A 27,711-nucleotide genomic window follows, 5' to 3' on the forward strand; every position below is an offset into this window, starting at 1 on the left:
AGCTGGTAGGGCCCATCTCCCTTCTCCAGTTCAAATGGATATAATTTTTGGCTGAAATACTGGCCCTCAACTATCATTGGTGCTGGATTGCTTGCTGCTTTATGTGGCTGTTGGCATACTTTCTGAGATGTTCTTGTGTCAGATCAGCTGTTGATTTTATGTTTTAATTATAAAGATAGTTGACTCCCTTTTGAAGCATCTCAGGAGTTGTATGTTCCAGAGCAAACCCACAACCGAGGAGGACTGACATTTACAGGAACCGTGTATGTAGAGCAGCACTTACCTAGCACGTTAGTGACCTGTAAAGAGAGAAGCTGTGATTTTTACCCGGCCCCAAAGCTTGCACAGCTCCACCAAAATGCAAAGGTTCATTTGCCACCAGGCTTGAGCTTAAGGCTGTCCCTTTCCTTTGTCCCCTCAGCACCTGTCCTGGGCTGTGTGCTGTGATTTCTGGCACCCCTGAAGCTGGAGGTGCGTGCTGGGGAGACTGCCGCAACTGGCAGGCTCTTGCTCTGTAACCCCACAGTTATTTGTTAGACTTTCAGCCCCACGTCAGCAACACCTTGCTTGTCTCTCGTTTCTGAGTTTTACAGCACTTCTGCAAGTGACCTAGAGGTGGGCTCTGCACCTTGTTTTGCATTAGCCTTGATATCTCAGTTTTAACACCTTTGATTAGGTAGCGCGTAGCTGTAATGTTCCTGAACTATCACTATCATTCTTCTCCTAGCCAGTGGAACAATTAGGATATAATAAGGCACTCTGGATTCAGGTTTTCATATTTCAGAGCTGTATAATTAACGTGCTTTCAAGGCACCTACTGAAATATGTAATGAAAGATGCATGCCTGAACACTGCAAATGCCATCAATTTCACAACAGTTAAGATTTCATTAGAGATTATTTGATCCAAGAAATTTTCCTATATTTCTCTGATTGTCTAAATTAAAAGAATGGTGTGAGAGTAGTCTAATGCAGTGAGCGTTGTAACCATTTTCTTATGTTTACAGATATTTGTCCATCTGTAGAGAAGAGTTAACTTTGTGGGTAAGCTAGAAACATGGTTGGTTACACAACCATGGTTACAATTTCAGCAGCATTTTTTCCCTGGACTGTGCGTGTGTGCCTGTGTGTCTAGATAAGTGTGCAAACCCTTACACTTGTGGGTTTGAGCTGGGAAGGGTCTCTTTAGGGATTTCCAGTGTATATGCAAGGATATTTATGTATCAGGGCTTCAGGCAGGTGCAGGCCAACCTAGTGTATTAGCATGTGGTAGAAAGTGCGAAGAGGGAGTTAAGGTATTACAAGTTGATCCTAATCTTTAGATTTCTGAAAATGTCAGGGAGACAGCACCCTGCATAAGACTCCTCAGTATTTTGGGAGATTTTATTTAGCAAGTGACATTTGCCCATCTGCAAAAGTTGCCTGGGTGATTTATTTGGAGGATATTCATTCCCTGAAGGGCTAGGTAGGGAGGGCAGCATGCTGTTCCTGCTCGGCCTTGCTAATCTGTCTTTAGTTTGTCCAACAAGGGCTACGCACAAGTCCTCCCAGTCAGAAAATCCCTCGGGTTGCAGATTGAGGTAAGTTGTGAAGTAAAATTTGAAGCCTTTACTTCAAATTGTATTTTAGTAGCACAGACCTGTCCCCTACTGAACCGCTGTGGCCAAAATCTGCTCTGCTCTCAGCTCCCCCTTCTCCCATTGCCCTCCTGGGCAAGCCAGTGCTCCTTTATTTTGTGTTACTGAGACTACCTGATAACACACCGAGCCACGTGAAAGGGAGGACGTTCTTTAAACTTTGCTTTTAGGAATTCAGTCGCAGTCCTCATGTTTCTGTGGCTGCTGAACGTTGCCTCGTGCTGATGTGGGAGTGCAGGTGGGAGCTCTGAGTGCGCTGGGGAGGCTTCACAGCCACTGCCTGATTTTACTTTTGTTCTTCTACTTCAGAAATAGCTTTCCTCATGAAACACGGTATATTTTCCTTTTTTTTTCTTTTTTCTTTATTTATTTTTTTTCTCCTGCACAGCATATTTACTGTTATTTTTTTAAAAAGGAGCTAGGTTGCACCCAGTTTGGTTTCCTCCCGGGAGTTTTCCTGCTCTGAAGTCAATTGCCTACTTGTACAAACAATGCGAGCAGCACTTGGGCTGTGATATGTGCGGCGGTTCTCTAAAAGTACTGCATAAATACATAACAAATCTCACTTTTACAGCGTCTCTGCGCTGTGATAGTACTATATGGTTTTACTTGAGCACTTATGTACTTTTCAATGCAATAACAAAATTAAGTTGCCAAAAAAAAAAAAACAAAAACACACTTGTAAGTGCTTTCTAGTTGCTTTCTAGTTTACTGTGATGCATTTGGTGCTCTAATTTCAAGCAAGCACATTGGAGCATTGCCCAATTATTGCAGATTGGTCTCCTGGGAAATTAGATATATTGTTCTTCACGGCCCAACTCGGTGATGTTTAGATACAGGCTCTTTAAGAAGAAATGAAGATGCTGATGGTGTCACCATTTAGTGTCCAGGCTCCTTTACTCCACTGTGGGATGGACTAGGGAAAACTCTGGGTAAGTTATGGGTTGAAGGCTCTTCACAGAGATGTGGACTGGTGGGATTAATGATTCACACCGGAAAAGTAGGTGTTAAATGCCCAAACCATTAGATTTCCTTGCTCTTTTCATACCTATGCAGAGCAGCATTAACTCCAGATGTGTGATTTTTTTTTTTTTTTTGTCTTTATATAGTAGCTTTTCCCCTTTGGAAAGGTAGGAGTATGTTTGGTGTGTGCATTCTTAATCTTAATGCCCCTGTTTCAGGGTCTCTGCTCAGAGCACAGCCCTAGAAGAGTGGTGTGAATGCTGGTGGAAGCGAGCCCCATCCCCACCCCAGTTGGTGGTCGGGGAGGAGGGAACCTGGGGCCTTGCCCCCGTAAGCAGCTCATCGTTCAGCTGGGGCAGTGATGAGTAACGGGCCTGGGGCTGCACCCGCTGCTTGGTTTTATGGCTTGGTTGGTTTAAATGGGAGAGAAGCTCCTCCTGGGCATGGTCTCTGCAAAGAAATGATATTAAAACAATAGCTAAACTGGGCACCCGGAACCTGCACGCTGCGAAAGGCAGGGCCATGTGAGCATCCGCTGTCTCCTTGGCAACTGAAGCAAGCAGGAGTGTGCAGGGGAAAGTGCGTGAGCGTGATCGAGTGAGTGTGAGTGTGAGCGGGGCTAGAGCCCTGTCTGGCCAGGTTTGCATATGGCCCAGGGCTTTCCTTCCCAGCACCACCTCGTTGAGCTGTGCACTGAGAGCTTGGGGGTTTCTAACAGACCCAGGCTGATTTTTTTGTGAGCTTCAGAAGTTGCTTTGCTGACACAGAGCAATGTCAATGTGCTGTGTGACTGCGCTCCTCATTGCCCCAGACATGTCCTGCTGCTGCCCTGTTCCCAGGACCCTGCCCTACCCCAACCCTGACCCCGTACACACAGGCACTGGGGCACCTTTAATAAGCCAGGTAAGCAAAGAGAGCTCACAGCTTGATTGTACCCTTCCCTCTAATGCAGGGAGGATAAACTTTTTTTTCAGTTTTGATTAAAAAAAATAATTAAAAATGCAAATATGTAAAGTCTGCTCTGCAGGGAAGCTCGGTCCTCCCGCTGCGGGGCCAGGTGTGTGAGGCAGCCGGGCTGCTGCGCCCGCGGCCCTGCCTAAAGCTGATTTTGCAGAATGAGGGAGTGTAAGTTGTCGCTCAAAGCTGCTTAGAGGTGTAAGAGAGGATGGTTTTTGACTGTGCAGCAAGGAGCTTCACAGGTGTTTCATCCTTTTGCATGAAAGACGTGCAGTGGGATGCTTGCTCTGGGACTGGGGGTGCAACAGCTGCTTTGAGAAAAGCTACTGTTTTTCCATACCCATCAAACACTTCTGCTGTAAAGCATTTTGTGTCTGGGTTTGGAAAGGCAGAGGTGAAAGTGGGAGAAAATGAGAAAAAGGTAATCAAAGGGTTGGAGAAGTAGCATAAAGCCCTGTGGGAGCCTAATGGCAGTGACCAGGGGACAGTGTGGAGTTGGGGCAAGGAGTAAAGAGGTCAGCGGTGGCCTTCTGGAGCCCTGTGAGTTGATGGAGAAGAAAATGATTTCTGGAAAAATAAATACATGAAAAAAAAAAAAAGGGAGTGGGGGACATGAAGGCAGCTGTTGCTGTAGCAAGTAAAGGCTGGGGTGGTTGTGGTGTGTGGTCCATGGTCATTGCCTGTCTCATCCCTACTGTGCCAGGGTTTGGGGCTGCATCCCCTTTGACACCACACATGGGGGCAAGGAGGATTTTCATGCTGCAGCCCCAACCTCACATCCCTGTGGGTCTGGGGACTGCGTGGTGCTCCATGTCCTGTGCCTCCGCCATCTGAGGGGATTAACGCTGCATCCCCTTCCTGCCTCATCACCGCCGGCTGCAATCACCCTGGGGGAAAGCATGGAAACCCCTGGGCTGGGAAATGCTCCGTAATTGCTGTTATCTCATTAATAAGGCGCCGTTATCCCTTCCCAAGCCCCTGCGGGGAGGGAGGGCCGGGGAGAGCCGCGCTCAGGCGAGCTGATGGCGGCGGGCGGCAGGTGGAGCTGCGAGCCCGGCCACGCAGAGAGCCCGGCCCTGCCCGGCTCGGATCGGCCCTGGCTGGCTCATATCGTTTCTGCCTGGCCTTGCCCGGCTCTACCTGGCTCGGCTTGGCCTTGCCCGGCCCTGTCCTGCCTGCTTTGGCCTTGCCCAACCCTGCTTGGCCTTGTCCGGCCTTGCCAGGCCCGGCCCTCCTCACCCCTACTCCCCATAGCGGCCCTGCCGCAGCAGGAGGGGAGCGTCTCAGCTCAGCATAAACTCTAAATTATTAATTTGCCGAGCGCTAAATAATAGCAACTGGGAAGGGGAGAAAGGGCGGGTGTGATTTAGTCAACGGGATAAGAAAAAAAAAAAAGAGAACTCCAATTAAAAAAATTATAATAAATAATGAGGACATCCCTGCGTGCTTCAGCTGGCTTTGATCAGAACGACTGCCCCAGACTATTTATTTATGTATTTAAGGCTTTTTTTGGAGGGCACAGTCACCGAGTGTAGCAGATGTCTGTGAGCTTACAAGTGCAAGCGCTCTTACAAGCCGGGGGAATTAGTCAAGGTGCAGAAGAAAGCGTGCTGCGAGATTAGAACCGTTTACAAAACGGGACACAGCTGTTCAAAGGGAGCTTCTGGTGATGGCAAGATGTAAGAAAATCAGTGTCAGAAAGCAGAGTACACACTGAATCAACATTTTAACCACAGTCTTTTAATTTCCCTTCTTCTTTCAAGTGCTATGATTTCTACAAGTTACAAATCTGTAAGGCTTGATGGAAGATCCTTTTGAAGAGGGTCGAGGTAAGCCGAAACCAGGAGTTGCGGCTGCTGGAGGGAGAAAATGCCAAACATCTCAGGAATGGGATTTGTGAGCGCTGCCAGGTGGTGGGAGCGGCTGGATTGGCATCACCACTGGGTTGGCATCACCACGGCTTTGCGCCTTGGCAGGACACCTGTGCACAGAGGCACGGGAGGCCACATGCGCTGCTCCGCAGCTCTCCTGCTTGTCCCTGTTTTAGCTGGGCTTCCTTTGGCCCTAAATCCCAGTTAATCTGCAATGAGCTGATACAGGGGATTTTCTCCCCCTTCGCCCATCGCTGTGGGATGCCACGATGGGAAGAGATGGGCACGGAGCCATTCTGCCATCACCGATGTGGCCCCTGGCGAGGGTGAGATGGCATTAGGGTGAGCCCCCTTCAGTCCCATCCATCCACACCGCTCGCAGGAAGCAGAGGGGCAAGCTGGCTCTGCTGCCTGTCTCCATGGATGCTCACCCCATCATTGCTGCAGGAACTGGGGCTGCTGCAGATCTCCCAAACATGCCCTCACGGCCCCCCACAGCTCCTGGGCTGGCTGAGCCCCGGCTGCCAGCGCCGCTGTGTCCCGGCCCCAACAGCAGCATCGATTCCAGGTCAAACTGCCCCAAGGGCAGCACAGTGTCAGGGAATCGTTGTGTTTTCTAGGTCGTTAAGTCCTTTGCTCTTTAGCTTTTTGCCTCGTGAACACCCCCAAGGTGTGTTATAATCACCCCAGAATGCAGCCTCTAATTGTTCTGTGTCCCCGTGGGGGAGAGGAAGAGCAGAGTCACATTAAATCACAATAATCAAGAGCTTTTGCAACAAATAAACTCCAACCTACTTGACAGGAGGAAGCAGAAGAGCTGCCTCGCTCTCTGCAAAGGGCCATGTTTAGTGGTAATCTGATTTGTAATCTAATCAATATGTTTACTGAGGGAGAGAATATCATCAAGTATTACTTTAAGACACTTAGGAGATGTGACACCGTTCACAACGCAAAGGTAAAGGTATTAGCTGACTGCAATTGCTAATAGGAAAAACAGGCTGTGTTTTTGTGAAGGGCGGCAGCAGAGAAGGACAGTGGTGACGTGGCCACCAGCCACCTCCGTAGCTGAGGTTTCTCATCTCTAGGATGGCGCTTGGAAGGAGCTGTTACTAAAACAGAGATTCCTGAGAATTGCTTGTCTGCCGCTTGCAGGGCTGTTTGAGTGGTGCCATGCTTGTGCTGTCAGAGCTGCGCACTCCCAGCCTGCCAGGGCTGGCGGTGGAGGCTGATGATGGACAAATGACACAACCAGGGGGGACGTGCGGCTGTGGGGAAGAGCACAGGCTTTTCAGACTCTTCAGAGCCACAGCCCGCAGGCAGCCCCAGCTGAGATGGGAGTCAAAAGGATGAAAAATCAGGCTGCTGATGCTTTTTTTTTTTTTTTTTTTTTTTTTTTTGGTCAGGAAAGTTTGGAGGTTTTTGTAGAAATATATAGGGCAGCATATAGCATCCATAACAAACAATTAGGTTCTAATGTGCCCAGTGGAGGACTTTCCTTCTCACCCCAGGCAGTTAGAAGGTGCCTTTTATCCTGAAACATGAGGGTTATATGTATAAAAGTGTATATAATGTTTCCCTTATAAAATTTTTATCCCATCTAATGTATCCCAGAGCTCTTTAAAAACCAAAAACACAAACTCCAGAGGCTTGGCTGCAGTTGCAGGAAAAGGGACGGATGCTTAATTCATTGCAGTCATTGCAGACCAGCAGGCAGACAGGACGTTGTGTCCTATCAGGGCAGAAACCTTGCCCAGGAGAGGTGGGCTGGGACCATCCTGACCCCCCTTGGCCGCGTGTGCTGAATTCCTGGAGCCACTGCCAGGGGCTGGTGCTCATCGCCTGCGCTCCACCTTGCCCCCTCCTTGCCTTGCACCCACTCCGCCGCTGCAAAGCCCCTTAAATCTGAGCTAAACTGACAAGGAAGCTGGTAAGGAAATAAAAACGACAAGGAAAATAAATGCTGCCCGTTTAATTATTTAAATTAAGACTTATTTGAAAGCTGTGTTTGCAGCAAACACCCCCCACCCCCTTTATTTTTTAATGAGCTCCAGTGCATTGAAAAGGGGAAAAAAAAATCCAATAAACTCCCCCTTGCAGTTTCTTAACATGTTTAATTAAACAGGTAGGAAAAAACCCTCCATCCAGCGCTTCCAGAACAGGCGCTGTCAGCACTCCTTCCCCAGTACTTTATCCCTGACCTGCGGGAAAAGGCCCTGGGGGCTTCCCTGCACAGAGAAGGGGCCTGGGGCTGGGTGTTTGGGGCTGGGGGGCCCCACGATGACCCAGGAGAGGTTTTGGGGGTGCTGATCAGAGGGGTCATAGAGCTTCTCCCCAGGGAAACTGAGGGCCAGCACCAACCCTGCCCATGCAAAGGCTTTCCCACATCCCCGGCTCTGATGATGCAGAGAAATGGGCTCGTCCTTTCCCTAGAATAAAGGAAAAAAAAAAAAAACAACACCAGGGGAAACACATGTCATTTCTTCCCTCCTTTTGTCATTTTAATTGAATTGTGTCGTATTGCTTTACTTTGCTCTACATCGTAATGGAGAGTTAATTAGCAGCTCAGAGGCTGCCGGACGGGAGCAGCGGGCCAGCGGACACGGGGCGGGCTCGTGTCGCTGACGTTAATGCGGTACCAGCGGGGCTGAAGTGGGGAGTCACATAAAATAAATAATCTCGGGTAATAATGAAATGCTCGGAGATTGCGGAGCGTGAGGAGGTGGAGGAGGTCAAGCGTGTGATTAAACGCTGGGGCTGTTTGCAAGCTAATTGCAGCTGGGTTATTTGCGTGAGCAAAGAGGGGCCGGTGGGCTTAGGTGGGCTCTGAGCCTGGCAGATAGCAAAAAGCAGCTGGTGGGAAGAGCAAAAAAATGAGGATTTTGGCATGCTTTTCTCCTCTCTGTCTCCCTACCTGACTCGTGCTGTGATCTCGTTCGGGAAGGGCTGTCTCTCCCTGTATGGCCCCACCACAGCGGAGCCCAGTGTTGGGAGAGCCACGATTCATTGCCGTGTTTCAGGTTATTAAAACCAAAATCAACCCAAAGTGAACCTTTCTGCTTCAGCTGCACCCCAAAGGCAGGAGGGCAGCACAGGGGGCCGGGCTGCTTGCTACAGCCTCTCGTTTCCCATCGCATCTCCAAAGGTGCAGCCTCAACCTGTGTGTGCTTCCTTCAGCTCTCCCAACCCGCTGGCAGTCCTGGGGCTCGACCGCGGGTCCGACCATCTGTGAGAGCTGTTTTGGAGGGGTTTGGACCACGCTGGCAGCTGAAGCACAAAGCCCAGACTCTCAGGCACCAACACAGCCTCGCCTCGCTGCTGCGGCGGCTGCAGGGGGTTGGCTGCAGCATTCCCACCTGCACCCGTAGAGAAAAAAACATTCAGGGAGGTGGGAAGGACTGGGCAAACCAGTATAAAAAACACCATAAAATGGCATTTGCCAAGGTTTTTACAGGTCCCGTTCGTCACACCACAGCCTGCTCTGAGGCCGGACAGCCTTTGTGTTCCCACGTCTAACAAATAGGCTGAAGCTTAAACTGCTGGGAGGGGTGGGACACATCGATCACTGCTGGTGGCACTTCCACCTTCAAAAACTTTATCCCTGGCTGCTGTCCCTCTGTCCCTGCCTGTCCTTGTAGTGTGGATGCTCCGCTGCTCCTGCACCCGCTGGTGGGGAAGGGTTGGACCAGGTCTTGGCGTATCCGTACCTGGGAAAAGGATTTTGCTTTAGTTCTGCTAAATCAGATACACTGAGTCACACCAGGATAAATAACGCTGGTATTACAGTCTGTGTGTGCCTTGAAAAGATGTATTTGAATGCTAACGTTGCTGGTTGTCACCATGTTTTGAGAAATGTTGTAGAAATAGAAATGGAGAAAATATAATAGATTTTTCAGATTTGCAGCCTTAATAGCTTTACAGCACATCCTAATTATTATATATCTCTCACATCAGTATACTCCGGCACTCATGTGGTATTTTTATTTGGCTCCATCTGGTGTATGATAACATGCTTCTGATATCGAAACAAGCACGAATCGGAGAGAAATCTAAGACACACTTCTGTAGAGAATTGCCTTAAAAGGCATCCTACAACAGGCATGCATCGTGGAAAAACAATGCAACAGCCTGAACAAGGGTGGACAGGAGGGGTGTGATGGACTGAAAGCACACCGACACCGGGACACTGGTCCAGGTTTCCTGCCGTTATCCTGTAGCTGAGGTGTGGATGCGATGCTTGCTTTCATCCCAGGGTTTGTGCCAGGTTCTGAGCTCTCAGCAGGGCTTTGGACAGGGCTGGCAGCTGGTGCAGGCGGGTGGCAGTGTTGGCCAGCTCTGCGGGAGCTGCAGGTGGGGAAGGGACAGTCGGATGGACACGGGGGACTTAGAAACAAGATGGGAATGGGCCGGCTCATGGACAGTTATTCCTGGCATGTGAGCTAAAAAGGAGCTGAACCTGGTAAATGGTGTGAGCGTTTCTGGTGTGGAACCTAAACCACTGCTGCTGGGGGGTTGGTGGTGCCCTGATGTGAGCAAAGCCCAAAGGACGGCTGGAGCTCTGTGCTGCAGGATGTCCGTGCCCACCAGAGGTCCTGGTGTGGAGGGCAAGATCAGCCTGCCAGGAGGTGTCAAGGGTTTTGTTTCCTAATTCCAGTAAGGGGAAGCTTGCAGCTCGCCGCAGGGCATTTGCCCTCCAAATCCTCTCCGGCTCAGAAAAATGGAGCAGCATGTTCCTGCAACATGCCCTGCGAATATGGGCAACATGGAAAGGCATAAATATTGAACAGCGAAAGAAATCCTGCTTGCTGTTGACTCCTTTGCCAAGAGTTTCTGACTTCCTCAGCTGTGTGGTTGAGAAAATGACTTTACTTAAATGGTAGAAACAACAAAATAAATTCCCCACTTGCTTCCCTCCCTCTCCGCAAATGCTTGCTCCCCTGGGACATGCATCCGCTGCCAGCAAACAAGGGGCCGCAGCGCTCAGATGCTTCCAGCAATCACGGCGCCATTAAGTGCAAATGGAACAAAACTGCGGCGCGTTGCAGGACGCATGCTAATAGGCAGGAAGGTGTTTCGTGGGGGAAATCCTTTCCTGAGCTGCACGGGGTGGAGAAGAGGATGCGTGTGAGTTAAGAAGGAGCTGAGACCCTCCTGGCTTCTCCGCTGGCTGAGATTCACCATTGCTTTCTCGCAGCCGTGCCCCAGAAAATGCAATTGCTTTTGTAGTGAATGACACCGGTAATGAACTCCTGGGCTCTGCGGAGAGTCTGTTTATAGCCAGCCTAGCAATGAGCAAGTCTTAAATACCTGGCTCCATCCACCCTCAGGTGCCCCTCCTGGCTTTGAGGCCACTTGTGTGTGCAGTGAGGAAGCAGTGGCTGCATTTCTACCAGTGAGCAACTGCATGAAATTTTCAGGGAGTACTCCTACCATGAGGTACAATCTATATTTGACACAGGTAGCTGAGCTACAGCCTCCCCGTTTTGGCATCTGTGGGTTAAAGTGCAATTTTACAGGTAAATCTCTCTTCACCTCAGTCCCAGGACATGAACAGATCCACGCTTTGAGGTCAGGAAGGGCAATTATATCGTATTATACACAAAGCTGGCCCATAGCATCATGCTGTTGGTCCTGCACTAAATGCAGACACTTGCTTGACTAACCCGTACCGTCAGATGAATTAGAGGCTGCCCTGTATTTACTGCTGGACTGCTTCTAATCATACATTTTCCTCCAAACAAAGAGTTGCCAGCTTGGTACTTAGAGATCAATACATTTTAGTCATCACCTCCAGGCAGGCATCATTTCCTATTAACGCTTTTCCCACTTTATAGTCTAATTAAGGTCATCCAACCAGCAGAACGCTGCTGGGTTTGTTTTAAACTACTCTAACTAATTATTTTTTTTGAACCTTGCATGGGTACCCTGAGTTAGAGCGGCATGTCCGTGCTGCCGGCTGGGGGCTCAGCATCAGCTTGCTCCTGCAGCAGCAGCCAGCACAGGGGCTGTTAGGGATGTAGCACATGGTATCTCATGATACTTTTATTTCTTTTAACATTTGAGAGCTCAAAAGAGGCCCTGGAAGCTGCTCAGCATTGGTCCAGCCTTCTATCCAGAGTGGGAACAGGGTGCCTTGCTCCCCAACCTCTTAAGAAAGGGAAAGTCCAATCTGATCCTGGTGGTCCCGAAATGCCCAACAGAAGTGCATCTCATCTAGTTTTTGTTGATGTCATCCCCGTACTCCCAGCACCGGCGTCACTGAGCTCAGCTCGGTGTCGCATCTGGTTTAGTCACAAATAACCTCGAAATCCTTTGAAGGGCATGGCTTCCCCTAAGCAGATTGTAGGACCTCCACCCACCTCTCCTCTACGTTTAAATCAGACTTCTCTGAATATATTACACCGCGGAGCCATATGTTCAGTGCCACTTCTCTTGGCATGTCACGTATTTCATCGGCTATAGGCTTCCTGAGGTATATGGACATTGCCAAGAAAGGGAGCGGCGGACGAGCCCTCCTCCTGCTGCAGCAAGGAATGTTTTCAGATGGCCGACGAGGAGAGCAGGGCTAGGAGTGGGCTAAATCCCACTCTTGAAGGCTGATGGTGGGTTTCTCCTGAATTGTGCTCCATGGACTGCTTTCTGTAAATGCTGCAAGAAGTTTGGGATTGTCCCTGCAATGCTCTGCTTGGCAGGAAACCTCTGCAGCTTTCTGCAGATGTTCCCTAGTGCTCACTGAGCTCTTGGAGCTCCACACCTGCACCCCAGGGGGGCTTTTGCCACCCACAGCAGTAGGCAGGGCACTCAGCTCCACTCCCCGGCCATGCTGTGATAGCTCCTGTGGGCACCCCCACGTCTGTGGGGTTTTTTGAGCATCCCTGTTAATATCCAGTGCCCTCAGTGTAGCCCTGTCCTATGTGACATTTTTCATGGCTTTCGGTTTGCATTTCCATGTAACACTTGGATGGATAAAGAAATTGGAGTGAGTCAGACAAAAGGCTCCAAGGGCATTAATAAGTTACTGCTGCCGTGGGGGGACAAACATGCTCCCTTCCCACCTGAGGAGAATGGGATTTGTCAAAAACCCACCGGCTTTCATCTTTGTTAATATTAACAGTGTCTCGATGGGTCGGTCGGGTGCCCAGCCCCATCCCATGGTGGGGACTGTATCTCCCACCCCCTCCCAGTGCCACCACCATCCGACTATTCCCTCCTCACTTCTGCCACCCAATTTTCCGCCTCCTTTCCCCCTGTCCCTGCTTTCTGCACCCTTTGGGGTGGCTTCCTCTGCTTGGTGCCCAGGAGCAGTCATGGCGCTGCCAGCCCTGCTGAGCGGGCGCCATCGAACGCAATTACGAGGCTGAAATGCACTTTTCTGTGACTGTATTCCAGTGCTGGCTAATATATGCTCTGATATTGGCACCGCTTTTGCTAATATTCCTGCCAGCGAATTCTCTGCTCTGCTTGAATATTCATGGAAAGTGAATGCAAAGAGAGGCACAAGCCTAAATGAGGTGAGTTCATTTAAAAATTCAGGCTGAAAATTCAGAGGCTATTTCTTGCAGCACTCACCCAAGCGTTCGCTCCCGCACTCTATTAATTTGGGTCTGTGTTTCGGACTTCTGAGCAAATTTTTGGTGTTTCTCCCTCACTGCATCTGCAAACTCTTCCTCCCGCTCCCTCCCCAAGATCAGTAGCTTTGTATAAAAACAGCAGCTCTCCATGCTGAACTTTGCAGTCAAAGGATTTGTTTTCCCTGACTCTTATTTAAATTATTCTGCTTTCACCTCCCCGTGCATGGTTCAGAGCATGCTGTGGCTCTGTGCTGGGATTGAAATGATTCTTGCTTAGGCAAACTCTCATTTGAACTTGTCAAAGGAATTCAGTGTGTTTGTAATTAAATGCCTATCACACCTTCTTTAACCTTGCTTACACGAAGTCAAAGCACTAGAAAAGCCTGTAAGAGGCAGGAAAGGCTCATTTGCACCTTGAAATGCCCATGTTTTTGGAGATCAGTGCTGTCTGTATGGAACAAAACTATAAGCAACTTTCAAGCGCTTTTCTTCTGTAGTGCCTCTTTTACATATAGGATTTATGTCTGATTATATATTAACATGCAAAATTATATGAAAGCAGCCTCTAACATACTAACTGCTCTACACACTTAGTGCATCTAACATGACGCTGTTGATCTTTCTAGTATTTACCCGTGTACATTCTCCCCTTAATATAATCACACCCAACTGTATGACAGAAGAGAAGCCCTAACATGACCGAGCCAGGCTGATGAAGCTCAGCCTGCATCAGAACAGTTAATTAGGATTTGCACAATGCTGAGCTGTGTGGCTGACGCCAGGTGTGGGGCTGCTGGTGAAGCAGTAGGCCTCGCTGCTCTCCTTGTCGTCTCCTGGTGGGTGAAGTCCCACTGGATGACTGCACAGCCTTGTCCTCGCTCTCTGGCTCTGGAGTGGCTGGAACCACTCTGAATCCTCGTGTCCACGCTGAGCTGGGGATGGAGCAAGATGCCTCTGTCCCCCTGAGGTACAGCTCTTCTGTGGTGCGGTTTCGTGGCCGCCTGGGAACAGGAACCTCTGCAGTCATCTGTGGCCCAACCCTGGAAAGCTGTGAAATTTTCAATTACTATGAAAAAATTGTAGATAAGCGTGTAATTTGCAGTCCAAATTGAATCAAGCTTCCTAGCACGCTGTTCCTTCATTGCCACCTTATATCCACCGCCACTATCTCCCTTTTGTTTTTCTTTTTAATTTGCATCAGACATTATCCTTGTACTTAAAACTTGGTTAGTGGGTGGAAGGAAGGGGCCATCTTCTTAATTCGATATAAAAAAAGACCCTGCTGTCGCTGGGCCCCAGTACTGAGGCTTTGTTTGGGTCTCAGCACCCTGCCATGCGAGCTGGCTGGGCTGCAGCCGGCTGGCTCTGGGCTGGCACAGCAGAGGGAAGCAGGGAGCTTCGTTCGAGATCAGAGCTGCCTCGGCTCAGGACGAGGAGCTCTAAACCTGACGGTCAGAAAGCTCTGTGGAAGGGTAGGGAGGCTCTGCCGAGGGGTCAGGAGGCTCTGCGGAGGCGTTTGTGTTACAAAAGTGTTGACACCTCTGAGTGTGAAAAACAGTGATAATATAAATGGCCCATTTCTTAAAAATCTCAGAGTCCACAGATGGTCCTGTAGGGATCCTGAGCAGCTCAGTGATCAGGAAATGAGCTGGTGTGTTACACCTGCAGGGTCAGGCCGGCGAGGCCAGAGGTGCATTCAGGTCATGGCAGCAGTTAGGCCTCACTTTGCTCAGCACAAAAACTCCTGTCCCTCTCACCTGGACTGAGTGCCCTTCCCAAGGCTTTCTGGCATTCACCGCCTGTCAATATTTAGCAAGCAGAACCCTACACAGACCTTTTTTAATTCTACCCCAGCAAGAAGCTGTGGAAAATGTTGAAACCGCAGGGACGGACAGGGAGCCCGCTCCCAACGCCGGGCTCGTCAGAAGAAGCACCGATCAATTATTTTTCTGTCTATGCAGCAATTGTTCCTAATTGCTGTCTCTGTTGCGTGCATTCTGGTTTCTAGCATGGCAAGTGGGAGGTTTGTGCTCGGCTTGAAAGGATGCAGGCTTTTAATGATGAGCTAAAGCTCCAGCGAGCTGGAGGTTCACAAAGCGGCACCCTTCTTTCTGATTTCCAGGACAAACTTCTGGCTGTGGCTCCTGTGATTTAATAGCATGGGGGAGCTGCAGGCGGGTGGCGGATGGGGGGTGCTGCTGCCATCGGTTTGGGCTTTGAAGCAGGATTTGGGGCTGCTGGCCAAGCATGGTGGGATGGCGCTTAGAGATCTGCGTGCCTGGGGAACTCGGCCTCCTGCTGTACTCAGCAGGATCAGTCCTGCAGCCACCAGGATGCCCCTGGTGGTGTGTTAGAGATTTTGGGGCAGCTGGGGGGGCTCCACAGCAGCCGCAGGAATGATGGTGCCTACAGCAATGCCAGCCAAGCGCTGCACAGTGAGACAGCCGGGTGGGGTCGATGCCTCCTGCACTTATGCTGGAGGCTTGGCTCTGCCTCAGCACTTGTGGAACAGCAGAAGAAACCTGGATCCTGCCACATTGTGCATTAATCCCTGAGGAATTCAGCTTGGGCCAGGTGAAAGCGTGGCTTGGGGCTGCAGGAGGAGCACGCCCGTGTCAGGTCTCCCTGTCCCAAAGTGGCCTTTACTGGGAGAACAGGAGCCTTGGTGGGACAGCCTGGTGGGGCAGCTGGTGACAATGGCCATGGGTGATGGTCATGGGCTCCTGATGGAGGCAGAGGGCTTCTCGGCATGGGGCAGGGCTTGCAGAGAGCTGGAGGTGCCACCAAGCCACCTCCTCCAGGCCTGGGTCTCATTCAGATGTGATCCTGCTCGTGGTGATCGTGGGGTGGTGAGAGGCTGGGCTCTTGCAGCTGCATGGCCCGATTTCCTGGTGTAGCTCCATGGAAATGGGGATGATTGTCTGGTATGAACTAGGTGGGTTTTGATGGAGAGCTTTGATCCTGTCAGTGGAGACAGGAGAGTGATGGGAAGAGAAAAGAGCGCGACAAAGGGAGCAGGAGGTGAGGAACGCTGCCGAGGTGCTCCTGGTTGATGGGGAGGAGGTAGCGGGGTGGGGGAAGATGTTTCCCTCAGCTGCTTACATAGGCAGGGGGGCTCAGGCTCCTTCTCAGGGTTTTCTCCCTCTCAGCCCCGTGATCACATTCCCGTGCTTTGGCTGCTGTTTTGGGAGATGCTCCTGAGGGAAAAGACAATTTCAATGCCTTCCCAAGCAGCCCCATAGTCTTGTTTTCTATTCTTCAAATATGCCTTAAAATGGGAACTGAAACACTGAAAGAACAAGAAGCTGTGGCCTCGATGGGGGAAGAGCTTCTCAAATCCCTGTTCCCAGGGCAGGGATCCATGCAGCCACAGGGAGCCCTGGAAAAAAAGGCTGGTGATACCCAGGACATGGGGAAAGAGCCAGCAGGACTCAGAGACTTGTGCTTTTATTGAATCCTCCCAAAATGATGCATTCTCAGGTTTGTAGCTGCTGCGTGTGCAAATCATCGGGTGTGCAAATCCCCCACGTGCTGAAGGATGAAAGAGCTGCAGGATGAAGCAAAACTTGTCTCAATCACATCACTTTTGTAAACGTGACCCTGACACCTCCACACATTAACACAGATCTTCCAGCTCGCTGCTGGAGGTTTTGTAGTGGAGGCTGCTAAAAGGGGGGAAATTCTGGCATTATTTACAGCTAAAAAGATTGGGTTTGACACATTTATGGCTGAGATAGTAAATATGACTTACGGCAAATCGATTTGCCGCGTTTGACTGCGACACCGACGCTGCCAGGGGTGTGATTGAGAACTGACGGGTCGTTTGCTGGAGGGCTGGGGGTGTGTGGTGGGCTCAGCCTCCCCCACCCGCCCTGCACCTAACCTGCTCCTTGCACCCCAACAGGACCAAAGCCACAGCCAAGATGCCAAAAATGCCAAAATGCTGAAATGTCAGGTCTTGCCCTCAGGAGGAGGATGCTGTGCTGGCATTTCCTCGGCTTTGCCAAACTTTCCCCTTGGTTTTTCCATCCCTCCCCCCTCTCCTCAGAGCCCGTCTGGGTTTCTGAAAGCAGAGATGCCGAAAACCGAATTTATGCTTCAAACAGAAGTAATATAGATAAGGGGGGAAGGGGGAAGTTAGAAAGGCAGCCTTACTTTTTATTTTATTTTTTTTTTTGCTGATGGCAAGTGGTAAGCATGTTTTATTTATGTATTCAGAGATCCGCCAACGTTATGTTTTTCTCCTGACTGATGCATGGGCTGCAATGACAGCTTACACCAAACCGGCTGTGCACGAGGCTTATTTACCCTCCACAGAAGGCTTCCCGAGATTGACAGTGAATTATTCTGCACCTTGAACTGCTACTCACTTAATGCAATGCAAATTTTGCCTCTTCATTAAAAAATGATTTTTAAAAATGCGCAAATTATTATTATTTTTTTCAATGAAAGGGGCTAGAGGGTTTTCTTAGATGAAAAAGACAAAAACAAAACCCCAAAAACAACAAAACAAGCCATCTTAAAAAAGTTTACTAATTCTACTTTCCACCTGTCTTGCTTTTTGCTAGCTATTGGCATGTAAATGCTAGGAGGGATTTGAGCGATGGCTGTGTGCCTTTTTCACTCCTATTGCTGCTGGAAAAGCAATATTTGGATTTTACAGGACTGAACGCCTGTGAGAATAGCCCCGTACGTTTCCAGTGTCTTCTCTCCTTTTCCAGCTACACTTGTGAATCGTGAGTAATTGACTCCTCTCAGAAACACTTTTTTGGGTCCTGGTGGTGGAAACCAGAAATGGGCAAAGATGGAGGCACAAAATGGGAGTGAAACGCTGGGGGTGCACCTGGGGGGAGCTGCTCACACTTGGGCACGTGTGTGCATGGTGCACGTGTGTGTGTGTGTGCGCACATGCGTGTGCCAGGGAGAGGCTCACAGCAGCAGGAGAGTTGGTGCCGATGCCACCTTGCTCTCTCTGCCACGGCATGGCCTTGCTCCTGCTTCCAGCCCACATTTGAAACTACTTTGGCAAAAATCAACCTAAACGAGGTTTTTAGCAGCATGCAGTATGGAAGGCATCCAGGGTTGTGGTTTTCCAAGGTAACAGCCGAAGGAAAGGAAAAAAAAAAATAACAAGGTAAGAGTGAGCTTTTGTTAAGTAATTGAAGAATTGAGGCTTGCTGGAAAGCCCCAGGGCTGTGCTTCCGTGGCTGATCGGGAGCCTTTGTTTGCATGAGGCTGGTAAACAATTTGCAATTCTTGGCAATAACCTGAATTATGTGGAACAAAAAGGAAGTTGTAAATGATGTTTTCATATATTTATTTCAGGCCAAGGGAAGAAATGAGGGAGGGGGTTTCTGACAGCGGATGGCATTCACCAAGGTCAGCGTGAGGATGCCCTCGCTTCTCTGGCTCTGTCCACAGGATGTTTTTCTGTAAATAAATAAAGTTCAGCAAGAGCAGAGAGCCCAGAATTAATCAGAGCCTGCGCTCCTTCCTTCGGAGCAGGTCTAGCCGGTGCTTTTCAAACAGCGGGGCTCGACGCACAAAACATTAATATGCTCTGTATGTATTCTGGCTGTACGCTTACAGCACAGAGATTTGCATGCTAAATCTATGCTCCTGGAGCCTGTACACCCACATCTTTAATTAAGCAATGCCCCACGTTTCTGCTCTATAGGATAAGTGAATATATGCAACTCTAATGCACAGGAGATAATTTTGTAATGATTTTTCTGTTTGTTTAACTGAGCAGGAAGTTAACTTTGTGGGTTAGCCTTACCGCAAGCTACATGTAGTTGGGAAAATAAATAAATAAGCCAGGCTGTGATTTCCCAGCTGGCACCAGCTGCCGAGACGGAGCTTGCAGCGGAGGGAAGGCGGATTATCTGGGGAGGCCGCATCGCTGCTCTCATCCCCTCTCGGTTCTGCTTTGTGGATGGGGTTATCCCAATCACAGACTCTTTCAGGTTGGCAGAAACCTCTAAGAGCATCCAGTCCAACCTTTAACCTAGCACTGAAGTCCACCAGCCTGTGGGGCATGGTCAGGAGAAAGGTGGAATTTGGAATAAAGGCAAGAAGTGCATCTAAAATACGCGTAGCACTGAGCCACCCTCCGAGGAGGGCAGTTTGTGGCCTGGGGCCAGGGAGCACCAGGCTCTTTGGAGGAGATGCCCCCAGGTGAGTCTCTGTTTTGAACACTGCTGCCTCTGCCCAGGCTGGGGCCAAGTGGCACTTGCTAATGGACATGAACCTGCTGGTCTTTGTGAACCCACTGGAGGATTTTTGTTGCTGCTGCTTTTTTTTTGTTTTGTTTTGTTTTTTGTTTTTTTTTTTGTTTTTTTGTTTTTTTTTTTTGGTTAGGCACAACCATCCAGAGTCATAAAAAGCTTCTGGAAGAGATGCCCTTCCTCACCGCTCTGCGGAAAAGATCATCTGAATTAACATGAGCTTCTTGGCTATTAAACGGAAATTTTAAATGGGAAGAAAATTCTGCAGTGGCTGCTAAATTGTGTGTCAGCAGAAAGGGAGAAAAAGCAACGTGTGTCATTCCTATTATCATCTTGAAATCCATCTTCCCTCTACATGCCATGACGGTGGATAATCCCCGATATGATGCCTGAATCACTAATATTTGCAGAGGCAGAATTCCTATTTCGGAAGACTTTTGTTCTGCATATCTTCCCTCCGTCCCTGCAAATACAATTTCAGGTGAGGGCCCTGTTAAAGGGTGGGTTTGTTTGCGGTTGTGGGGTAAAGACAAGGAAATGGCATTGTGGAGAACCAGACCTTGAGTGTGCGCGGCGTGGTGTGTGGCACAGAAGAACCCCAGGGCAAATCCCTTGCTCAGCAAAGTGGCCTCAGTGCTGATGAATCCCCCCCAGCGCCCCGTCCTGCTCCGCCTGGCAGACAGCAGGAGTACAAGGATGGCCAGGAGGAGAAATGTGTGCAGGGGAGGATGATAAAGGAGGAAAAAAAATAACAAGCTAATGATGCCGACATTTGTGCAGAGGTTAAAAATGAAGCAATAAAACCTTTACACAAACTTCTGCAGTCACACGCTGCAGCTCAGAGCAGGGAATAAATAAGAAAAAGCACAACCCTTTCTGGGGCCGGGGAAAGTTGATAGAGCAATTACTCGCTCCTGGGAGCAGCGTGGCGAGCTGCAGCTTCAGCAGTGGCAGCATGAGATGTGTGTCCCCATGGTGTCCCCACGGCATCCCCCTGCTGTCCCTGCAGCCCCAGAAACCATTCAAGGTTTCCTAATGCCCCCGAAAGGTTTAGGCTATGGCAGGTGAGCAGGAGGCCCCGGAGGGCTGGTGCTGGTGTCCTCATCCTTCCAGCCCCACGGTCTGTGTGTGTCCCCAGCATCACACAGCCCCCACGGCCCCAGCACCTCACACAGGGGCTCTGGGGCTGCCCACGAAGCTGAGTGTGGTCCCGGGCTGCCGGTGCCACTGCACACCGAGCTGCTCTGCCAGCAAATGGACGATTTTTGCATTCAGGATATTGACAAAACCTCCAACTCAATCAGCTTTCAGCAAAAAGGAAGAGAGCCTTATTCCCCGGGGGCAGCGAGGAAGGTAAAACCGGAGTGTATTTAAACCGAGGGTTCTTGGCATGTGTACAGCTCGCCGCAGGGTCTGGCCCGATAACCTCGTTTGCTTCCCAACCCCGTTAAGCTCTGTCCTGGTGACCAGGAGCCCCGTCCTTGTCCTTAGCTGCTGACACGGCCAGGGGGGCTTCAGGGTGCAGGTTATTGTTAAAACTGGCTGGATCCTCCTGCCCCCATGTCCCAGACCTGGCAGCAATGAGCACTCTCTCTCTCGATTGTGGTTTCCAGCCCTCTTCCCACCCTTTCCCAAACTGACACCTTCCAGTGCTGACTGCTGTTAACAACAGAACTAAGCCATTGCTGACCTGTGCGGCTTTTTCACATCCGCTGTTGGCCCGGACTGAGCTGTCTGGGCTTTTTTAACAGATGCTTTATTTTCTGGGGTCGGTCGTGCCATCCCAAGGAGCAGCGGAGGAGGCTGAGCAGCCGGGGACGTGGCTGTGCCAGGGCTCTGTGGGGCTGGACCCTCCCCACAGAAATCCCACAGCGTGTGGCTGGGAAAGGCCAGGGAAAGGCTCTGTCCATGCGAGGGGATTCCTGCCCGTGTGGCAGCCGTCTGAAGGGCAGGAAACACGGTTATCTTTCAAATGGCTTTAAGTGGCTCTGCGTAATGGGACTGTTTTTATCCTTTTACTCTTTGCTTGGGGAGGTTTGAGCTTGATCCTGCCTCCCAAACTCAAGAAATTGGTGTTGCTAACTTTCTGTTCTTTGGGGAGATTTCCTTCCCTTTGCTTGCCTTCAGGAGATGGTTGCCTTCATCTGTTCCTTACCCGGCCCTGTTTCACCCTGCTCTCCTCCCCTGCAGAGCTTCAGCCACTTGTGACGGAGGAGAGCAACGATAAAAAATGCTTTCTGAGCACAGTCCCTCTTCCTAAAGCTCATGCACCGGCGATCCTTCAGCCCTGCCTTTGCTTTGGCTGCTCTGCCATGAGGATGCTCTGCATCGGGCTGGTCCAAAGCAGCTCTGTGCCTTGCTGCCGGGCTGGGTTTGGGACTCCTCCACCAAGAGTTTATCGGGGTGCTGGTGGGAAGCAGCTCGTGGGAGAGCAGCCGTGGCTCCACACTGCACCTCTGGGGGCTTTCACGCTGTTCCCACCACCACGAGGCTTTTCTCAGCTGCCTCTCTGATGAGAGGCGCCGAGGTGGTGTTAATCAACCAGCAAGTTTCCAAAGGCAGCAATGTGCTGGGAGGGCCGCTGGACCCCCCAGCTCCATGTCCCACACCCCTCAGCTGGGCTTTGTTCCTGTGAGCTGAGGGCAGCCCCTCTGGGAGATGTGCGTGTAAGGGACATGGGAGCGTGGCGCGGCTCCCCGTGAAGCTGCTGAACTCACCGGCTCCTTAGCTTAAGGCCTGGTAAAGAACTAATTATTTGGACCTGAGCTTAAATCTCTTTCCACAGAGATGGATTTGTGACTCTTGCCAGCTTCCCCCAGAGGATTCCAACCTCCTTTTTTTTTTTTTTTTTTTTTTTTTCCTCATGAACTTCTGCTGAGGTGTAAAATAACAACAATCTGGAGAGCTAAAATTGCTGAAGGATGGATTAAATTATAACGCAATCAGTCCGGAAGACCTTCTGTCTGCAAGCAGCAGCACCACACCACCCTGGTTGTGCAGGATTACCCAGCCTGGGCCAGCTGCTTTGTCTTCACCAGGAAACTGCATTTCTTGGGCAGGGAGATTACGTTATCAGCCCCTGAGTGCGCTCCTTGGGAGCCTTGGCATCGCCCTGCCCAGACAGAACTCTCTCTGTGAAGAGCTGGATAAACCCTGAACAAAACCCACAGCCAGGACAATGGACAGTTCGAGGTCTGCAGTGAATTCCCAGGCAAATATTGCTACTCAAGAAGCGAGCCTGAGGTCTGTGTGTGGTATCTGGCACAGCAGGGCCCCGTCCCTTTGGAGGCTTTGTAGATTTGTCTCATGCATCAACAGGAGCGAGCCCCTGGGGTGTTTGTCGCACGTGGGGCATTTGAAACCTTGGGCCCTGGCTTCATTTTCCAGCTGGGGCTTGGCAATCCCAGCTCCTGGTGGGACACTGCCAGGCTCTGGCCCGTAACCTCGTAAGAAGCCATTTCACAAGTGCCAAAGCAAGGAAAAGTCGGGGGCCTTCTAGCTGGCTGCAAATCCTGTTGGAAGTTTTTTCCCTGTTCAGGGCATATTAAGGTCTCTTCGTCACAGAAGGTCTTTTTTTGCCTGTTCATGTATAAATTCTGTTTCAGCTGCTCCTTGAATGAAGCGTTTGTAGGAGGTAACACTGATGAAGCTCTGCTCTGGCCCTTTATTTTCCACAAAAGGTGCAGGGACTTAATTCCCTCTCTGACTGTGGCCAATTTGGCTGTTCCCCATCCGTGAGCTCAGCGAGACAAGTCAGGGGAGTGGGGATGCAGGCAGAGCAAGGCTGCTGCTTCTTAAGAAATGCTGCTAAAAAGGCATCTCCTTTCTGGATACGGCCCTGTGCTGCCCCCTGCTCTGCGCTAGGGCAGCAAAGAGTCTCAGCATTTTTTCTCTGCCTTTGGTGGGGTGCTTTGGAAAAGTGACCCTGGAGGTCCCTGCCCTAAGACACCCCTGCAGGAGGCAGGCTGAGCCTGGCCTCGGTCCTTTGGCTGATCATCTTTGTGGTTCCTACACATTGCAGTGAAGATTTGCTTTTGAAAGGGACCTCTCCTGCCTGGCCTGAAGTCTGCAGGCTTACCTCATCACCCCCAGAGCAAGAGAGAGCCCAGTCAATGCAGTCTGCAGTGGGTGGCACTGCTGGGGCTGTCCCAGGGACTGGGTGCTGTTTCCCTTTTACACGAGGTCTCATTTACTGGCTCTTGGCTGAGCTGCTCCCCCCGTTGTGCTCCTGCAGACTGCCTCTGTGCCACTGGGTCTCCTCTGCAGCTGCAGCCGTGGGAGAACAAGCAGGAGGGACAAGCAGCGAACAGGACCAGGACAAATGGAAAACCAGAATGCTCGGTGAAATATTTAGCAAGCCATTTCGAGCAAGGCAAAGATTGTACCTCTTCTATTTATTATAAGGCTCAGAAGTGAGAGGCTACCAGCTTGCGGAGGGCTGAATATCTGCAGAGAAGCCTTGCCTTCTATTTACTCATTTCCTCGAGTGAAGACATTAAAATGCTTTTGATCGGCAGCACTTTAACAGCAAAAGCTTGCCGTACAAGTGTGTTTTGCTGCTCTGATGTACTTCAGAGGATGTCTCACCCGCGTGTGGTGGCCGTGCAGGCGGGGTGGTGGCACCTCCTGCTTGCAGGCCCTGGGATGTCCCCTCCTCGGGAGCAGGAGGTAATGCAGATTTCGTGTCAGCCTTGTTTTGGGTCCCCAGAGCCAGCACGGCCACTGCGCTGAAGTGATGTCTACTTGTTCTGGAAGGGTACTTGCTCCTGGTGGCGCGTCTTTTACAAGGGCACAAATGTAATGTCAAAAGAAACCACTTTGATAATGTACTCAAAAGTTAAATATTTTATACAGTACTAGAGCAGTGCGATGTCTTGCCTTCGTAGCACACTTTGCCTTCTGTCTGGGGCTGGGGCTGGGCTCCTGCTCATTGCCTGGGCTGGCACCCTCCTGCCCTGAGCTGCTGCCCATCCTCTGGCCCTGCTGGGCTCCGTTCAGGATCCCTCTCTGTCCCTGCAAAACAGTGAGAGCAACTCCAGCTCTGCTCCTGGAAAACACTGCATTCTGATCATGTGCTGGTTATTGTTTGAGGCTCTCAGGATCAATAGTGCTATATTAAAGCAAGGTACCTGCTCCTTCTCGAGGTGCGGTGTGAAAGGAGAGCCCAGATGATAAATGCACCCCCGTACAGCAGCCTGCATGCTCAGTGCAGGGACCTCGGCTGGGGAATGGCTGGCTGACAGGCCAGTTAGTCGTCACCTCGATGAGTACAGTTACAGGTCTGATTTGCACCTCCTGGTGCCCCAGCTGAGAGGTGTGTGGCTCAGCGACCTTCTCATAGGCACATCGGATGCAGCGCACACTCCAGAAGGCTGGGGCTGTTACACACGGTGTCAGTGCTATATAAAATATGCTGGCTCGCTTTGTGCAGCCAACAAATTGCCTTCGACCAAAACCAAAGGACCTGCACAGCACTGACCTCACCAGACCTGCCCGCCTTTCCAGTATGAGGCATCCCCAGCAGTGCCTGGCACTGTTTTACCCCCTGGCTGGGAAAAGCTTTCTGGGATGTTGCAGGAATCCCCATGTGGGCTGTGCCGTGAAGCCCCAGGATGGGATGTCAAACCCCTAAAGCACAGGATTTGCTCAGCAATACTGCTCAGTGCTGGGGCGGATGCTTCAGGTGCACGTTGCTTAAATTTGGTCCTGGTTAATGCAACATCTGGCTCTGCCTTGAGTTTTGGCTCTGCCAACACTGGGGATGGAGCTTGCTGGTGTTTGTTTGCACAGCGACACCCTTGGTTTGCACCGACGGGGCTGAGTGTTGTGTGTGATCACTAAAACTGCATTTTTGCAGAGGGTTTTACATGCTCTTTGTATTACCTGGCAGTTAAATTCCAATCAATATGTTTTTCACAGAAGAGGATTAGTTATGTCACCTTTTGTACTCTAAGGTAACTCAAAGTACTTCATAAAGTAATGAGTTAGCTATAGATAGCACAGGTTAATGGTGCGGCCATTATGTACTCAGTGATAAAGCTTCCTTGTGGCCTCAGATATTATAAATCTGGTTTATTAAGAATGGAAATATTGACAGAGATTGGATTCTTCCTTATTCCTCCTGCAGCTTCGCAGGGATTTTTGACAATCCACTTCTGGCAGCTTCCAGTACAGATAGAAAGAGACTTTAATCTCTCCGAGGAAAACTGCTATTTTGAACAACGTGGCAGCTCCTGCACACAGGGTGAGTGTTAACCCACTGATTTATATTTGTAAGCAAGTGTTGGGAGGCTAAAACCAAGCAAGGGTAAGCCTAAACCAGGGGGGCTGTGCTGATGCTGCCATGGTAGGTTTGAGCTCTTTGAAATGCCGTGTGGCGTGGCCGGCTCGTCTCTGCCCAGCCCCAGCATCGCTACTGCAGCTGCCCCAGCTTGGTTTAGCAACCATCGAGCAACAGAGAATGATACCTCTGTTATTATTTTTCTTTTTTGGCCAGATCTAGAGGCAGATTTTTAACAGTGCAAACGACAAGCAAGCACCCAGCGATTTAATAACTACAAATGCTCTTGGTGGCAGCTGCTGCTTTCGGTTAAATTCCTGCACGAGCTGAAGGTCCTGCTGCCTGAGCAGGGCTCTCGGTTGCTGGCTGTGAGCAGCCAAATCCTACACACAGGAGCTGAGATGCTGCTCACAAAGCAGGGGGACACAGCCTTTGGCTGCTCCATCCCCACACGGACAGGTCCTGCCTTTTTCCTGTGCTGATGCTCCCTGCAGTTATTTGACTTCTTGCATAAACCTGTGGTGGCTTAAAAAATATATATATCTCTCCTTAGCTCTAACTCAGCCTTTTTTTTTTTTTTTTTTTTTTTTTGTGACCTTTCCCACTGTTACCCATACAATGCCCAGTCGTGCTGTCGGCCACAGGGCAGGGGAGCTGTGTGCTTCAGGCTGGACGCAGCGGTGTTCCCCTGACGATGCAGGAGGGACAGGTGGCTTCCCCCTCTCTGCAGCTGGAAGCGGCCCTGCCTGAAGCCAGCAGGACAATAATTAACGCAAACCCACGGCCTTGCTTGAAGTGAGTTTTTTTTTCCCCATCCAGCCCTCTTAACTGAGTGTAGCTCGCCAAAGCTTCCAGGGTTTTCAAAAAAAAAAAGCTTCGGGGTCACTTGGGTTAGGCTGGCTTAAAAACCACCTCTCCGAGAGGCAGATGAAAGATGTCAGCTCAGGCTTCCCTCTTCCCACGCCTCTTATCTCCATCCAGAGGGGCTGGATGATGGCACCAGGAGGCAGACCTGACAGCAAGCCACGGCCTTTCAGGAAAAACCCATCAATAGCAACTTCATCGCATTCGTTTCTACTTTTCAGCCCTGGCCTTTGCGTGAGGTCCTTGGCACCATGCTGGGTGTCTGCTATATGGCAGGCTGGGTGGCAGTGCCATGCGTGCCTGTCATGGCTACGCTGTCCCCCAGGTGAATTTCTGCAAAACCATGAAAAAAAATCCAAATTGGGCTGAGTGGGAAGTGAGGGGGAGGCTGGTGCCTTGCTGAGGCCTGTCGGAGGCCTCAGCCATTGCTCAGAGCCACCGGCCCACCACCGGTTCCCTGCTCAGAAAAAAAAAAACAACAACAAAACACAAAAACATCGTAGCAAAAAAACGCAAACATTTTCTCATTAAAAAAGAAGGTGGAGAGGTGGGGAGGGAGAGGCAAGAAGCGGGCGAGATGGATTGTGCTGTGGTGCTGAGATGAGTGCAGGGAAGCTGCACATTAATCATCGCGAGAGGGGAGGGGGAAGAGAAGAGCTCCTACAGCTCTATCAGGGGAAAGCTTTCGCTGTGGAAAACTGGTGTGGGTGGCCTGCCTCGGGGCCTGCACCCTGCTCCCTGGCTCCAACGCCTCCCCTCCACACCCCGCACCCTCTGCTTGCTCCTGAAATTCGGGTCCTTGATGGGCCATTGGCTCTGCGCCCCCCAAGATCTGCTGGAAGTGGGCAATGAGGTGGTTGTGAATAAATAGTGAGCATTGTCCGAGTGAGTGGACTGAAGTGCTGGTGGGCAGGCATGGCGAGGCTTGTTCCCCTTTGCTAACCTCACTTCTCCATATTTCCTTGCAGTTTATCCAGGACTGAGAGAAATGCTGCTGCTCTGGCTAACGTGAGCACGTGGTGTGTCGCTGCCACTGCTGAGGCCTTAGGAGCCGTGCCAGAGGTATTTTAATGGGGTTGAGCAAGGCACCGCCTGGGGAGCTGCCTGGTTCCCACCCGTGTCTGTGTGTCCCATGTCCCGTGTGTCCCACAGGCACCTTGCTCCTCTGCAGCACTTCTTACCCTGCTTGCCTGGGGGATTGGTACCTAACTCAGCTGCACGTGGGGCCCCTTTCAATATGATTTTTGTGCACAAATAAAATAAAATATAATAATTGTAATAATTAATAATAATATATCAGTGATGTGCATACCAAGAGGCTGCCAAGGTAAGAGCACACAGCTGA

The 27,711-nt window shown here is 50.4% G+C and overlaps 1 long non-coding RNA gene across 1 annotated transcript; it reads left to right on the forward strand.

Moving 5' to 3' along the window:
- The first annotated feature begins 2,488 nt into the window (after window positions 1-2,488).
- On the forward strand, window positions 2,489-27,455 carry LOC311445848. Its single transcript, XR_014698649.1, has 6 exons — window positions 2,489-2,568; window positions 17,659-17,731; window positions 19,356-19,703; window positions 25,350-25,466; window positions 26,129-26,297; window positions 27,335-27,455. It is a non-coding gene; the product is annotated as an uncharacterized lncRNA (long non-coding RNA).
- The last annotated feature ends 256 nt before the right edge of the window (window positions 27,456-27,711 follow it).

The sequence above is a fragment of the Aythya ferina genome (assembly GCF_964211825.1).
Source record: "Aythya ferina genome assembly, chromosome: 16".
Classification (NCBI taxonomy): Eukaryota; Metazoa; Chordata; class Aves; order Anseriformes; family Anatidae; genus Aythya; species Aythya ferina.